Here is a 13112-nt window from a genome sequence, read left to right as displayed (position 1 = left end):
GATCTACAAAATTATCTCTTATTTCTAACAAAAAAATGTTCATAAGGGTTTGCAATAGTCCTTTGTGTTCTATAATTGATAGATTATGGAAAAGAATTGATAAAGTTAATTCATTTAAAAACGACAATGATTTTCCCTCACTTTCACTTTGATTAAGTGCTTTTACTTTTTGTCGACACGCCGCGTGTTTTTTTTTGTATTATTCCACCTTCAGTTTTACAGCTGATGCCCCGCAACCCCCGAAAGATGCGCACTTGAACCTCCTGCTACTGTTCCTGCTGCTACTGCTGATGGTTTTCCTGCTGCGAACATCTAGTATTTACAATCCATTTACTTTTGCGACTAAGAGAACCATCCCCCATTTGGAACCACCAATTTGAATTTTGTGAAAAGAACTGCACTTGACACTTCACAGGTCCTTGAAGTGAATGCGCCAAAAAGTATGCTTCAATGGTTGCCCTCTCTTTTGGGTTTGCCCGTTCATTAGATGGTTTCGGCCCAGTCTATTACAACAGTAGCTGGACTCCAACTACAACTACTACCACATTCGAAAATTGCCCAGAAGGGGAGAAATTTCGATTCTGATGCTGATTCTGGTTGTTGTTTTTTTGCCTCAAAGCAAAAATTTACAGCGAAGCATTTCAATTTACAAATGATAGAAAATGCCTGTGGCAAGTGCAGAGAAAATTGAATAGAAAAGAGGATAGAATGATGTGTAGACTTTGTGTGTGTATGTGTGTGCGCTGTGTGTTTGTTGTGTGAGTGTGTGGGAAGTCAGTAACTCAACACCAGGGCAACAATTTTTAATTCAATTCCATTAAAAGTCGTCGAAAGATTGCAAGTAAACAGCTGGTGCGAAAAGTATACTCTTCTCTTTCATTTTCTGTCTCTCTCTCTCTCTCTTATTCTCTTTCCCTTTTGTTTGGAAAAGAGCGAAAAACTAATGAAGCGAACAGCGAATACGCAAGGATTGATTGCTCCCTAGAGGCACTACAGCCACTTGACGCTTGAAAGAAAACAGCAGCAGGAGTACGAAAAGGAGGTGGAGCATCAGTAGCAGCAGCAGCATCAAAGTTGTTGCAATCACCAGACCAAAGACCCAAAATACAAAATCCAAAAACCAACCCCGCCACTACTCTCCCATAGCCCACGAAGCCAATGTGGAATTCCTGCAAACTGCAGTTTCATGGATATTTTGATAATTTATACTCACATATACGGCAAAAGGGGGTTGCGTAATACAGAAGGAAGGTTGCTCACAGGAAGGGAAAGAAGTGAGGTTGACTGGAGCAGATCAACGGCAAGAGCGGCACTCCCTGGGGTTGATTCAAGATGCATAATAAGACTTGTTAAGTTGCCCGGTCGTTAAGATAAGTGAGCCGGCAAATGGCGACAAGTGCGACAAAAAACTGAACATGAACATGCCGCAATCGTAATCATTACCAGCTTAAGATATGCGAGTTACACTTACTGCCACATTGATACCGCATGTATAGGTAGATTAGGGTGGTACACTAAGAATGGATGGGTAAGGGCAAAGTTTAATGACAAAATTCAAGACATTTTCATTAGGGAATTGAAAATGTTTCTTTTTCACCGAATGGTATACAAAAAGGGAAGAAGGATTTTCATAAAAACTTATCTCCATCCATGGCTTATGTCCATTAGAAAAACACATAAAAAGTATGACTTAATCCTCTTTAAGTAACCAAGCTCAATTCATTTAAGAAAATATCTTGAACTTTTTTAATGAGAAGTTCTGTTTCTAATCAAACGCATATAATAATTCACATTTACCTTAGGAATCATATTCTAAAGAATTTTTAGATGAGATACATAATTGTCACCTGATCTAATAACCAAAATAGTTCAAATACGCCAATATGCGTTAAGAGTTTTGAAATATATTTTGAGGGGAAAATTTTCTTCCCGCAGACAATTGTGTACATCTGTGCATTTGTTAAGCAGGTGAAAAAATTGTTGAAATAAATGACTGTATCTTTTATGGGCTAACGAACCATTTTGTGGGGTGTATGGAGACAGGTGCAGATGCATTAAGGGTAGATAGTTGTTTAGTTGTCACCTGATGAGTGTTTTCAGATACTTGTTTTAGTCCTAGATCTAAAGCAGTCTAATGCTCTTATAGATAAGATTTGCCTGCAGCTTGAGAGTGATGTGACATAATGTTAATATTTTGGTGTCATAAACATGAGATATGTAATTTAAAATTTAATTTTTGTGGTCTTAAATAACAAACTTTATTTTATGATAGATTATGTCAATGAAACTGGTTTGTGTATTCTTACTTATCACAGCAAACATTCATAACATAATTAATAAAAACATTTTACTTCTAATTTGAGATATCTTGGTTTTGCTAATATCCAGAAAACTTCCTGCAAGTAAAGTGGTTTTTGGTTTAACGCCCTACTAACTGGGACTTTAAGCCAATAAAGAAACAAAACGTCTATGGTACTCTTTTGCCATCTCCTGCTGCCTCGTATCAAAGTCAAACCAAACAAAGGCATTTCCAATTTATGCAAACGGTCACATTGACAAGCTTCTGCCTTTTGCCTTTACCAAAACCATAAATTACAGCCTAGCCCAATGTTTGTACCCCAAATATACACTGACACACCACTCGCCCAGCTTCCAATCGATGAACACCCACTTTTAATCGCCATCCCCAACTGCTTCACAGAAGAGGAAAAACTCAGCCTGCTGATTCTCAACGAGCCTCAAGTCTCAATTGCAAATTGCAACAGCACTGAGGCATGCAATTTCCAACATAGACCGTTTTCCCGGGTCACTGTTTACTGTTTTTGGGCGATCTGTCTGCCATCCATCCCTGTAAATTCCTCGTCTCTGGGCAAAAAGAATTTGTCGCGAGGCGCTAAGCTGTCAACTGTCAGGCATAGTTGTTCTTGTTGTCCTCCTGCCTAGAAAAACCACAGTCAGAGGCAGAAATAGCTAGTCCAACTGAAAAAGGGGTTGATTATGCGTTCAATTTCATTCGATGTAGAACTCCCTTAAACCACGGAAAACTCACATGCCGCGTGTCTCGTGGCTACTTTATGGTCCATCCCCGTCTCTTGTTGGCCTTTTGCTGATTAGTCCAATAAGTTGTAAAAAGTGTCGCAGTCCCTGGCGATTATCTATCATCTCGATTGTGGCATGGGGAATAACTTTTTGATTTATGACTGGCAATAAATGTTCAATGCACTTTATAATTATGCCCAAACCATTCCGCTGCCTTTTGGCAAATGTGCATCGAATGCCAACAACGCCATATGTGCGAAATTGTACATAATTATGAATGGCTGGGATTTGTACAAAAATTATTATTATTTTTTGTGCGAAAAAAACAATTTAAGAGAGAAAGTAGAAAATTAAGTTTGATTAAAGTGTGGCTACCACATGACTATAGTATACACTCTTTACGGTTAACAATATGATATAGTTAATAGCTATAGAATATAAAATAAGTTTAAAGGGGGATTGAAGTTTTGAGGCTTAGATTCTTTTAAATAAAAGTAGTTTTATATCTATAATATAGTTAAATTGGATTTTAAGCTAACATAAATAACTAATTTATTTATTTTATTTATTTATTTATTTACGTCAACTAACACAGCAGTCGACGAAAAAGCTTAAGCTAAAGACAGATAGTAATTAAAAGAAGAAGGTAGCTTAGCTTTATATACAACTAAACATCCCCAGCCCGGTGGAGGTGTTTTATTTGCACAAGGTGCCAGCTATGCCCCGATTCACAGCCAATGTGGCCAGGGATGAGTTGCAGCCAATCCAAGTCCAGAATATTTTCATTGGTTTCGCTGTAGATGATTAAAAAGTATATAGTATAGTATTTTTGTACACCAAATTTTTAAACTCATAACATTCTAAATCGTTAATTTCTATTTTAAATTAATTGGCTGTTGTTATCTTATTGCGTATTACCTATATTTTAGTTATTAACATATTCAATGGACTCTTCTGATATGAAAGTTCTGTATATAATTTAGACTATAATAACTTTTCTTTTCGAACATATTGAGTTCTGCCTTTTGTGCATAGTCCAGCTTCCTACGATAGCTAATCTACCCATGGGTATTTTTAGAGCATTAAAAACCATTCGAAAATTGCATTCTTCAATGAAGCGAAATAAAAATCATATGCAACAGATATTTCTCACTCAAACCAATTCGGAACTATTTAAAATGAATGTCGACCACAACGAAAAAAAAAAAACAAAAAAGAAGTAAAATACAAAATCCTCTTTTATATTTTTTGCAATCAACAATTATAAAAACAGAGTTGATAAGCAACTGCCACTGTCAATATGGTTAAAATGTGTCTCTTCATTGCCACGCCCATTAAGCGGCAATTTATATTGAAAACATTTTGTGCAGGGAGCATTTTTCTCGCTTGCACTCTCAGTTCGTCTTTGTCTCTTTAGTAAAAATATAATAATATATATGGTTTAATATTCCACATTAATTTTATGGCCAGCTGAGTCGCGTCCAGAGGCAGAAAGATGTCGGAGGCTGAAAACAGAGGGAAAAGCCAAAGAGGCGTTTAATGGAAGCCCGACAATGTTATTAATGCTTCATTCCGGGCCACATGTGACAAGGCTCAGAGGCAGAGGTCGAGGAGGAACGGGGAACGAACAAGAACGATAACTACGATGGAGGATTTCCTTGGTTGCTTAAATGCACATTTCATATTTTTACTTCACGCTTTAAGAATTTTGCAACGACTGCTTCTGTAGGCCCCCTTTCTATTATCGAGGTGGTCCACTTTAGTTGTTGCCTTCGTCATGAGGGACTTTAAAGACCCAGTTAGTTCTACTTTTACAAATGCATCCCTGACAGCTAAATGCGTTGCACTTATGCTTAAAACATATCAGACTCGGCGTAGACAGCACTCAAACAGACAGACAGACAGACAGACATACGGGCAAGGAGACTTTTTGGCGTGCGTATTGCAATTTTATGGAGAACATTAAACCAAGAGGGAGAGCGTTAAAGGGAAGGCAAGGAACAGAAACACTTCTGACACACCGAAGATTAGTTTCACTGTTGAGAGCAGATCCATGCCAGTTAAAACGTTAGTTTAATTAATGATAAACTTAAAGAAATTCTTTAAATTGGCTTCAGAAGTTCTGCATTTTTAAAAACATTTTCTTTAAAAGTGCCTTTTAAAATGCCTTTTCGATTTCTCTATGTCAGAACTCTCTTTAAAAAAAAACCCCTAAAAATCCATGGTTTTTATTTTATAAACAATTTTAAACTAAATTCCAGCTGCATTCCTTCACTAAATAAACTTGTCAACTTGTGGATATTATATTATAATAATCATGGCAGATTTATAATGTTCCCAGTTCCTGTTAGTGTGCATGAGCAAGGAGAACCAACAGGCTGAGTAGAAAGTTTATATATTCATTTGCAGTTGTTGTTGTTGTTGTTGGTGGTGGTGGTGCTTTAGTTTTTGCTTATGGGATAATCGGTGAGTTTGGTTGAAGCCTTCGAGTTAGGTGCCTTCTTCTTTCAGTTTTTCCCCTCCTTTCTCTTCATCGCCTGCCTGGTTTGTCTTTTTGCCAGTGAAAAATTATAGCCATAATTTTTGGCTACTAACTGCAGCCTGGCAGGCTTCCCCAGTGAGAGAGAGAGAGAGGAAGAGGCGAAGAGAAACAGTAGCAGAGAGTAAAAAGGATTGCACGACAGAGTGTAGCATACTTTTCAGCGCTTAATGCATATTTTAAACTACTTTTCCGGCTATGGGCTATGGGCCACGGGCCATCGCCATTCGCATTTTTGGGCCTTATTGGCAAATTTATTTATTAAATTTTTGGCCAACTGCTTTACACTTGACTGCACTGTGCGCCTGCTCGCCATGTTCGGTTATTCGGTTATTGTTGCCATTTCCTGATGTTTGTGCAACTAATTAAAAAGTTTTTTACCCAGCTTGCAGCTAAGCCAAAAATATGCAATTAATTACTCAACTTAGTCAGTTCAAAAGCCAATGCCCAAAGTGATGGAACATACACGCATACCCATAAGTCGGATTTCTCTCAATGTATCTATAAAATAATTGCATTGTTCTGGCATTTGCTTGAGATGAAGATTTATGCAATTATTTACATTTTCTACTTTCTTCTCATTTTTGTTTTCTGTTGGCTTTTGTGCATTTGAAAGGCAGCACGAAACATTTGCAAATAAATCAGTGCAATGCAGGAAGTGCGGGCGGGATAGGATCCCATTGCCAAGAGACCAAAGAAAAAGATAAACTTGCAAACAGCTTATACAAATGTGACTGTAGAAGATGAAAATGCACTCAGAGCAAGGTGAAAATAAAAAGAGCATCGGAATACAAGCTCTGAGCTGAGATCTAAATGCTGTTGCCTGGGAAACTCTTTTTACCTCATCTTATTTTCTCACCCTGCTGATGACTTTTTAAAGGCATTCCTTCAGGGCAGTTGATTGCATTTAATAAAGACTTCATCCTTAGTATTGTTTGAACAATTGTGAGTATTGTTTTAGGTTAAAAAAATAAATAATTGTTAAAATTTCTCTGCTCACTTCTTCTCAAAAAGTTATTTAATCCACTATATTAAATATTTGCTGCATTTACTTGAAATAATAATTTATTTGACCAATTTAGTTTATTAATTTATATAATTATAAATATAATATAATAATCGCTTATTAAGATTTGAATTCTTGTCATTATTCTCTTTTTTTCTTTGTTATCTTCCGCTACCTACTTCATTCAGATAGTCTTATATACCCCACTCCATTATAAACTTTTTGACTTAGTCTACAAAAATATTGTTTGCATAACTTTTGGCTGTGAATGGACAAAAAGAGTTTGGCAAACAACAAAGAGAATGAATGTGAGTGTGAAGAGAGGGAGGAACAAGTGCAGCAGAAGAGATAGAGAGAAAAGTGGAAACTTTCTTTACGTTTCATCTTTGCATTTCCATTACCATTTCACTTCACTTTACTTTAGTTTTGATTAAGTTTTTCTTAAGTTGCTTTCTACCAAGTTATAAATGGCATTAAACATTTAGTTAAAGCACTAATTAGACCAACCAGCAAGCAAGACAAAAAAAACGATGCATACCCCAACTAAGATACCGTAACCGTAGTGATAAGACTTATAACAAACATGAGAATTTATTATAGGCCACGGGAGCCAACTGGGAGGCCATCAATAAGGGTGACATAAATGCCATAAAACTAAAACAAAAAGCAAAGTCAAATCAATGTGCCAAACGGCACTTTTGGATACCCTTGTGGAATCATTTGGAAAGGCATTTTAGTAACATGATGATACTAGACTTTTGTTTATTTTGTAAAATAGATTTTCTCTAAAAAAAGTTTTCCTGTGTAACATTAAAAAATGTCTTTTAATCGATTGGGGTCTGAATTGCTGTAAGTTTCTACTTGACAGATATGCGATCAATATTATGTAATACCCTTTGTTGTTAGGGTATTGTGAAGAAAACATTTGTAGACCTTTTGTGAGAAATTAATAACCTGGTTTACTTTTTTTTTTTTTGCCTGCTTTGCAGTCCTTTTGGGGGTTGGCTTTGGTTTTAACGGAGGGATTTATTTGCCGGAAATAAATATTAGCCGCAGTCAAACACACATAAGCCTACACACACACCCACACAGACGACATCCCGCTGTCCCACCTCCCACCTCCACTCCTTTCAGTTGTTGATGCCATTTATAGTTTTTACAGGATGCTTTACACAGGCTTAGAGCTTGCTTTACACAAACACAGGCATACACACACAGCCACACAAACAGGCATTGGTTCCCATTCACAGGACCCTCATGATATATGGCATGCCATAATTGATTTTGTATTGGCTTGCCATTTTCTAAGACCTTTAAAGAACGCACTGACAGGGTAGTAGCGCGGGGCACACATATTGAATTTCAAAGAGTTTGAGCCTTTTCTCCATTCTATCAATCATGTTGGTGTCTTTGGGATATTTACACTTATCCGTTTACGTCAACTGCAAGTAAAATCAAATTAAAAATTTTATATATAGTTAAAATGCATTAGAACCAGCATAAGGCAAGGAATAATAAACCAAAATAAACCCCCCGGCATGTTGTCATACCTGGTAATAGACCTGCCATAGACAAAAATCCAAAAGTGTTAGTTTTTAAAATGAAATGCCAGAATAGGGTTGTTCGAAAATAAAATACATTCTGTGACGAATTATTGGGACAAATGGTTAACAAAAAAAGGGCCCATAAAATACTTTCAGATTTAATGGCGTTTTTTATGTATTTCTACAAAGCGAGAAGAAAAATGAAAAATTGTGTTATTCTTCAAATGGTTGATTCGGAAACAACTTAAGAATAAATTATTTTAAACCAGAATCAAAACACATCCTAAAACGTTTCTGTAGACAACACTAACATAAGCAGAATCAACATTATTGTGTATTTTATTTTTGTTTTGTTCTTCCCCTCTTATCTCAATCGAAAACATCAATCATTTAAACTACAACATAATCTATTATAGATATGCCGTCTTAAGCCTCGATCATATTAACTAATCTTTTCCAATATTTTGCGCATGACTAAAAGATTGAAAACTTCAAAAGGGGTGATAACATCGAGCATCTAAATCTATCAATGCATCAATTTTCCACTCACTGTTTGGGCAACCCTCGATGTCCCCCTTTTCATTGAGGTCTATCAACCACCCAAAGTACACACACACACACTCAAACACAAACACAAACAGAACACAGAAAGACCCATGACAACAAAGAGCAATCTAGAGAAACAAGCCCAGACATCGAGAAAAACAGAAGCCCTTTTTACCTAAAAATGTTGCACAGGTTGCCATATCAACAATGTCTGTTGCAGTTCCCTTCCGGTTTCTGTAGGATAATTTGTTTTTTCCTATTTTCCACTTTGACCCACCCACCAACCACCTTTAACTCCACTGTGTACCAAAGAGGGTTGACTCTCGCCATCTCTGCCGTTTTGAGAAAAAAGGGAATCTGTATGTGGAACTTCATCAAGGAGAAAGTATAACAAATATTTATGCTGTGAGCTGTGTTATTAGATTTTAATTTCTTGCACCCCTTGGAAAATGTGCGTGCAAATGTTTTTGGCTTGTATTTGCATTCGTTTTGGATAGGGTAAGATACAAGGATGTGTCTGGATTTGGGTAGAGTTTTCCCTTCTCTCTTCTAAGCTTTCTCCATCACCACCCTCATTGTGCTCGTGCTCTAGAAGGTGTCATGGCCAGTAATTGTGTTTCCGCTTGTGTCATCAATTTTGTGCTGCTGCAATGCAACTTGCAAATATTTGGCTAACTGCCTTCGTTAGAATACTTTTGAACCTCCAACTTCTCATGCTAAAAACGTGATGGGAACACTTTGCCAAATAATGGGGGAAATATACTTCTCCATCTTCTTATTTCAGACGTTTACCAAATTACATTATTAGAAATTGAGGGTTACGATAGAGAAAATTGATGAAAAAGTTCTCCTCTGCCGAAGTTTGTATACCCTTACGAGTAGAAAAACTTATGAAGGCAGAAGAAGCGGTGGCAAAAATAATGATAAACATAATCTGCGCGCACATTAAGCAAGTCTTTATATCAAATTTGGTGACTTAAACATACATACTTTGTCATTATATATACCAAATTAAATGGAAAATATTCTTAATACATTCTATGTATTGCAAACTTCTGAGTAAAATTAATATACCATTTTTTTAAGGGTATAGAAAGAGAACGAAGAAATGTGTCAGCACTCACAGCATCCCTCTTCAAGCTTCTAATGAGGGCGAATTTTTAATATTGCCGAAACCACATTTCAACTGGTTGTCGGAGAAGAGGATTTCTCCACTAGCCGCACTTCAGCTGTGTGCCGAACCACAACAACTTCACGTTGGTAGTAGGTTACAACTATCAAGTACACAAAAATAGTGAAAATAGTTTAAATATGCAATTTTTCTGGTTATCCCTATCTGCCACCCCCTTTTCCTCAAACTTTTGCCTAGTCTTCTCTTTCGTTTTTAAATATTGAATGAAAAACAGTGTGGATGGTGTAAATGATGCTCGAAAAAAGGATGGAGCAAAAGCTTTTAAGCTACAAAGCTGCAATTCCATTGCAGAGGGTTTATTTAAAATGAAATCTGCGGAGAAAATAATACAAATAATAAATGAAGGTTAAATAGTATGTTACTCTGACAGCTAAAGTTGGCTAAAACAAATCATTTAAGTCTGATTATAGTTTTATACATATATCAAATAATTTTAGTTTTATAAAAAAGTTCCTGGTTTTATACAACATCACTTTTTGCCCCTTTGTTATCTCAAACTTTGAAATTCATAGTTTAGATTAGATTTAAAAGTTACTTATGTATCTCTCCTCGCTGTGTCATGCAACCCTCGCTTTTATTTCTCACTTATGCAACATCTGAAATGGAGAATTCTCTTTCGTTTTGCATATGGACATACATATGTATATGTAGAAAAAACTGTTCCACTCCACACCCACAAAAGCCAAACACACTTCAGATGAAAAAAAATGTATAAAAACTAAAAGCGAGAAAATACTAGTCAAAATCTTTCTTTTTTCTTTTGCTAGCATAAATGTTGCTGTATTTGGCATAGATTTGCATAGCAATGATTGTGTGTTTGAGGGTGTGTGTTTGGGCTATCGACTGGCGACATATTGCCATGGTCTGCTGTGGCATCCGCATCCGCCATAGTATACGTTTCAAGTTCCGGCGATTTTTTGGTCATAAAAATGAACTATCGTATGCCTCGGCAAACGAAAAGCGACTATGAAAACTGCAAACTCTCTGTGTGTCTCACTCTCACTCTGTCAGGATGTTGGCACGGTCGCGTTTGTCTCTTAGATAAGACCTTTTCCCCAGGTGACAGTTTTTGTTGGGTTAATTGTTTGCTTTTCATTTATCTGAATGAGACGACGACCCCAGTCCGGCTGGCAGAGAATGACATGAAGATTTCTGAACGGACGCACACTATTAATCAAGTTGATTTGCAAAAGAGGGCAAAGTGGTGGGTGGCTGAAATGTGCTTTATTTATAATTAATGTTCACGTTTGTTCTATGCTATGCAAATCCCTAGACATAGTCTATATATATGTATATATTGCTGTCTTCTCCTCAGTCTTGCCACTTCCTGTTTTAATGAAACGTCATCAAGTTTTGATAGGCAATCTAAAACTTGCACTTCAACTTTTAATAAACACCAAAATCAGTTTTCCCAAGGAAAAGTGCAACGATAAAGTTTATCCCCAAAATATAAGGGAAAAGCAAAAAACTGAAAGTAAAGCAAGAAACTAACTTGAAATTGGCTTTTCTGAACGTCATTTACACGCTGCCCACAATTAAATTGAATTAAGTTGGCACCTGAGACCCGAGGAGTCATAGTCGAAAAGGGAGTCTAGGTCTTAAGTCTTGAGCTTTTCTGCTTGTCAAATTGATATTTGATTCATGACCAGCGCATTTGTCAAGTCATTCATCTTTTTCCAGCCACATCCAGTTTTGGACTGGGAAGAAGGGTCGGTCGGTTCGGACCATTTAGTTGGTCCTTCCTTCGTATTTTAGCCACTTTGCTGCCCTTAGCGCCATTTTGTTGTTTTGCGTGATGAATGGTTGATGTTAACGTTAAAGGCAAAAACCATTGAGATTAGTTCTGTGATTTCTTAATGGCCAGCTGGGCATGACCACTATTAGAAGACTGAAGGCAAAGTTGTAAAAGCATTTGCTAAGTTTCAGGTGAGTTTGAGATGACTTAAGAGCCATTTACATTTAAGCTCAACTACAATCCTCAAAAAAAAAAATTTAGTTGATAAATTTATTCCATTCACATTGATGGCCATTTAAATCGTTTTCACTTGTCACTCGTGCCCACGTAAGAGAAGTATTATGATCTCTATCAAAGGACAAGCTTATAATCATTTAAGTTTAATACTACATAGATTCGATTTATAGCCCAATTAGGTTGACTTTTTAGTCGTAAAACATAAAACATAAAGAAAAGTTTTGTTCTCCACCAAAAAGATGCGGAAGAGTCATGGCCAAAGACGAAAATGCAAAATTCTTTAAAAATTTGGTATCATTTTTATGTTTTAGTGAAAAATAATGCAAATTGTGATAATTATTTTCTCAATTCATTACTATTAATAGAGTATTGCCTAGTGTCATAGAGTTTACTTGATTTACTATTTTAAATGATTTATTTATATTTTCGCTGATTTCACTTAAGTGTCAGAGGCAAAAACCCTAAACATATTAGGAACCTGGTCCCGCTGGGCTTGCGCTTATGCCTCATCATCATCATCAACAACGACAACGACGACAACAACAAAAAAAAAAAAAAATCATGGTTCAAAAGGACTTACCAGAAAAGAGATTCTTTGCACGTAATTTCAGTTGTACAACTAACCGAAAAACAAAAAAAGAAAGGAGAAAAACTGTTGGAATATAAAACTTTTTCTCCCCTGTACATATATATAGCCATTTATATGTACATATGTATATACAGGTGAGCAGGCTAGGTATAGGCTTACATTTCATTTTTCCACGATTTGTCAAGTCAGCGGAAATCGTGCTAGCCTATCAGCGTGGCATAAAATTGAAAAATTACTTTGCGTGCCACATACCAAAGCACAACCAAATCGCAAAGCCCCCCAAAAAAATAAAACCACAAAAGCAAAAAAAAAAAGAAATAAATAGAAGAGAAAAAGCGAAAAACTTATGAAAAAGTCATAAAAATGTCCCAGAGACTTTTCGTTTTTTACTTGGTTTGCTTTGTGGTTTCTTGGTTTTGATTTGTGGTCAAAGTAAACGCAAACTTCGGCTTGGTGGCAAAGTTAAAGCCTAAGTAGCCCCCAGGTGCCAAAAATTGAAGAGGTTGGCCAAATTGTAGTGCAAATATTTTTGCTTGTTTAAGAAAGTTCTGGGTTAATTAACAATCAGCAAGGACAAGTTGATTGTGTAAATAATGGGTAATTTTTAACGCCCCCTAAAGCTAAGCTGTGGTTAAGTTAACTTTTGGTTAAATTGCTGTGTATTTAAGTTTTCAGTTTATTTCTA

General features: G+C 36.4%; 1 protein-coding gene across 2 annotated transcripts in view; it reads left to right on the top strand.

Annotated features, from left to right (window-relative positions):
* sick (sickie) overlaps positions 1 to 13112 on the top strand; it is a 203063-nt gene that overhangs the window by 29035 nt on the left and 160916 nt on the right. The gene's annotated exons all lie outside the window — the stretch shown is intronic.

This window comes from Drosophila tropicalis, unplaced genomic scaffold (genome assembly GCF_018151085.1).
Source record: "Drosophila tropicalis isolate 14030-0801.00 unplaced genomic scaffold, ASM1815108v1 contig_845, whole genome shotgun sequence".
Classification (NCBI taxonomy): domain Eukaryota; kingdom Metazoa; phylum Arthropoda; class Insecta; order Diptera; family Drosophilidae; genus Drosophila; species Drosophila tropicalis.
This window is presented reverse-complemented; position numbering and strand designations above follow the sequence as displayed.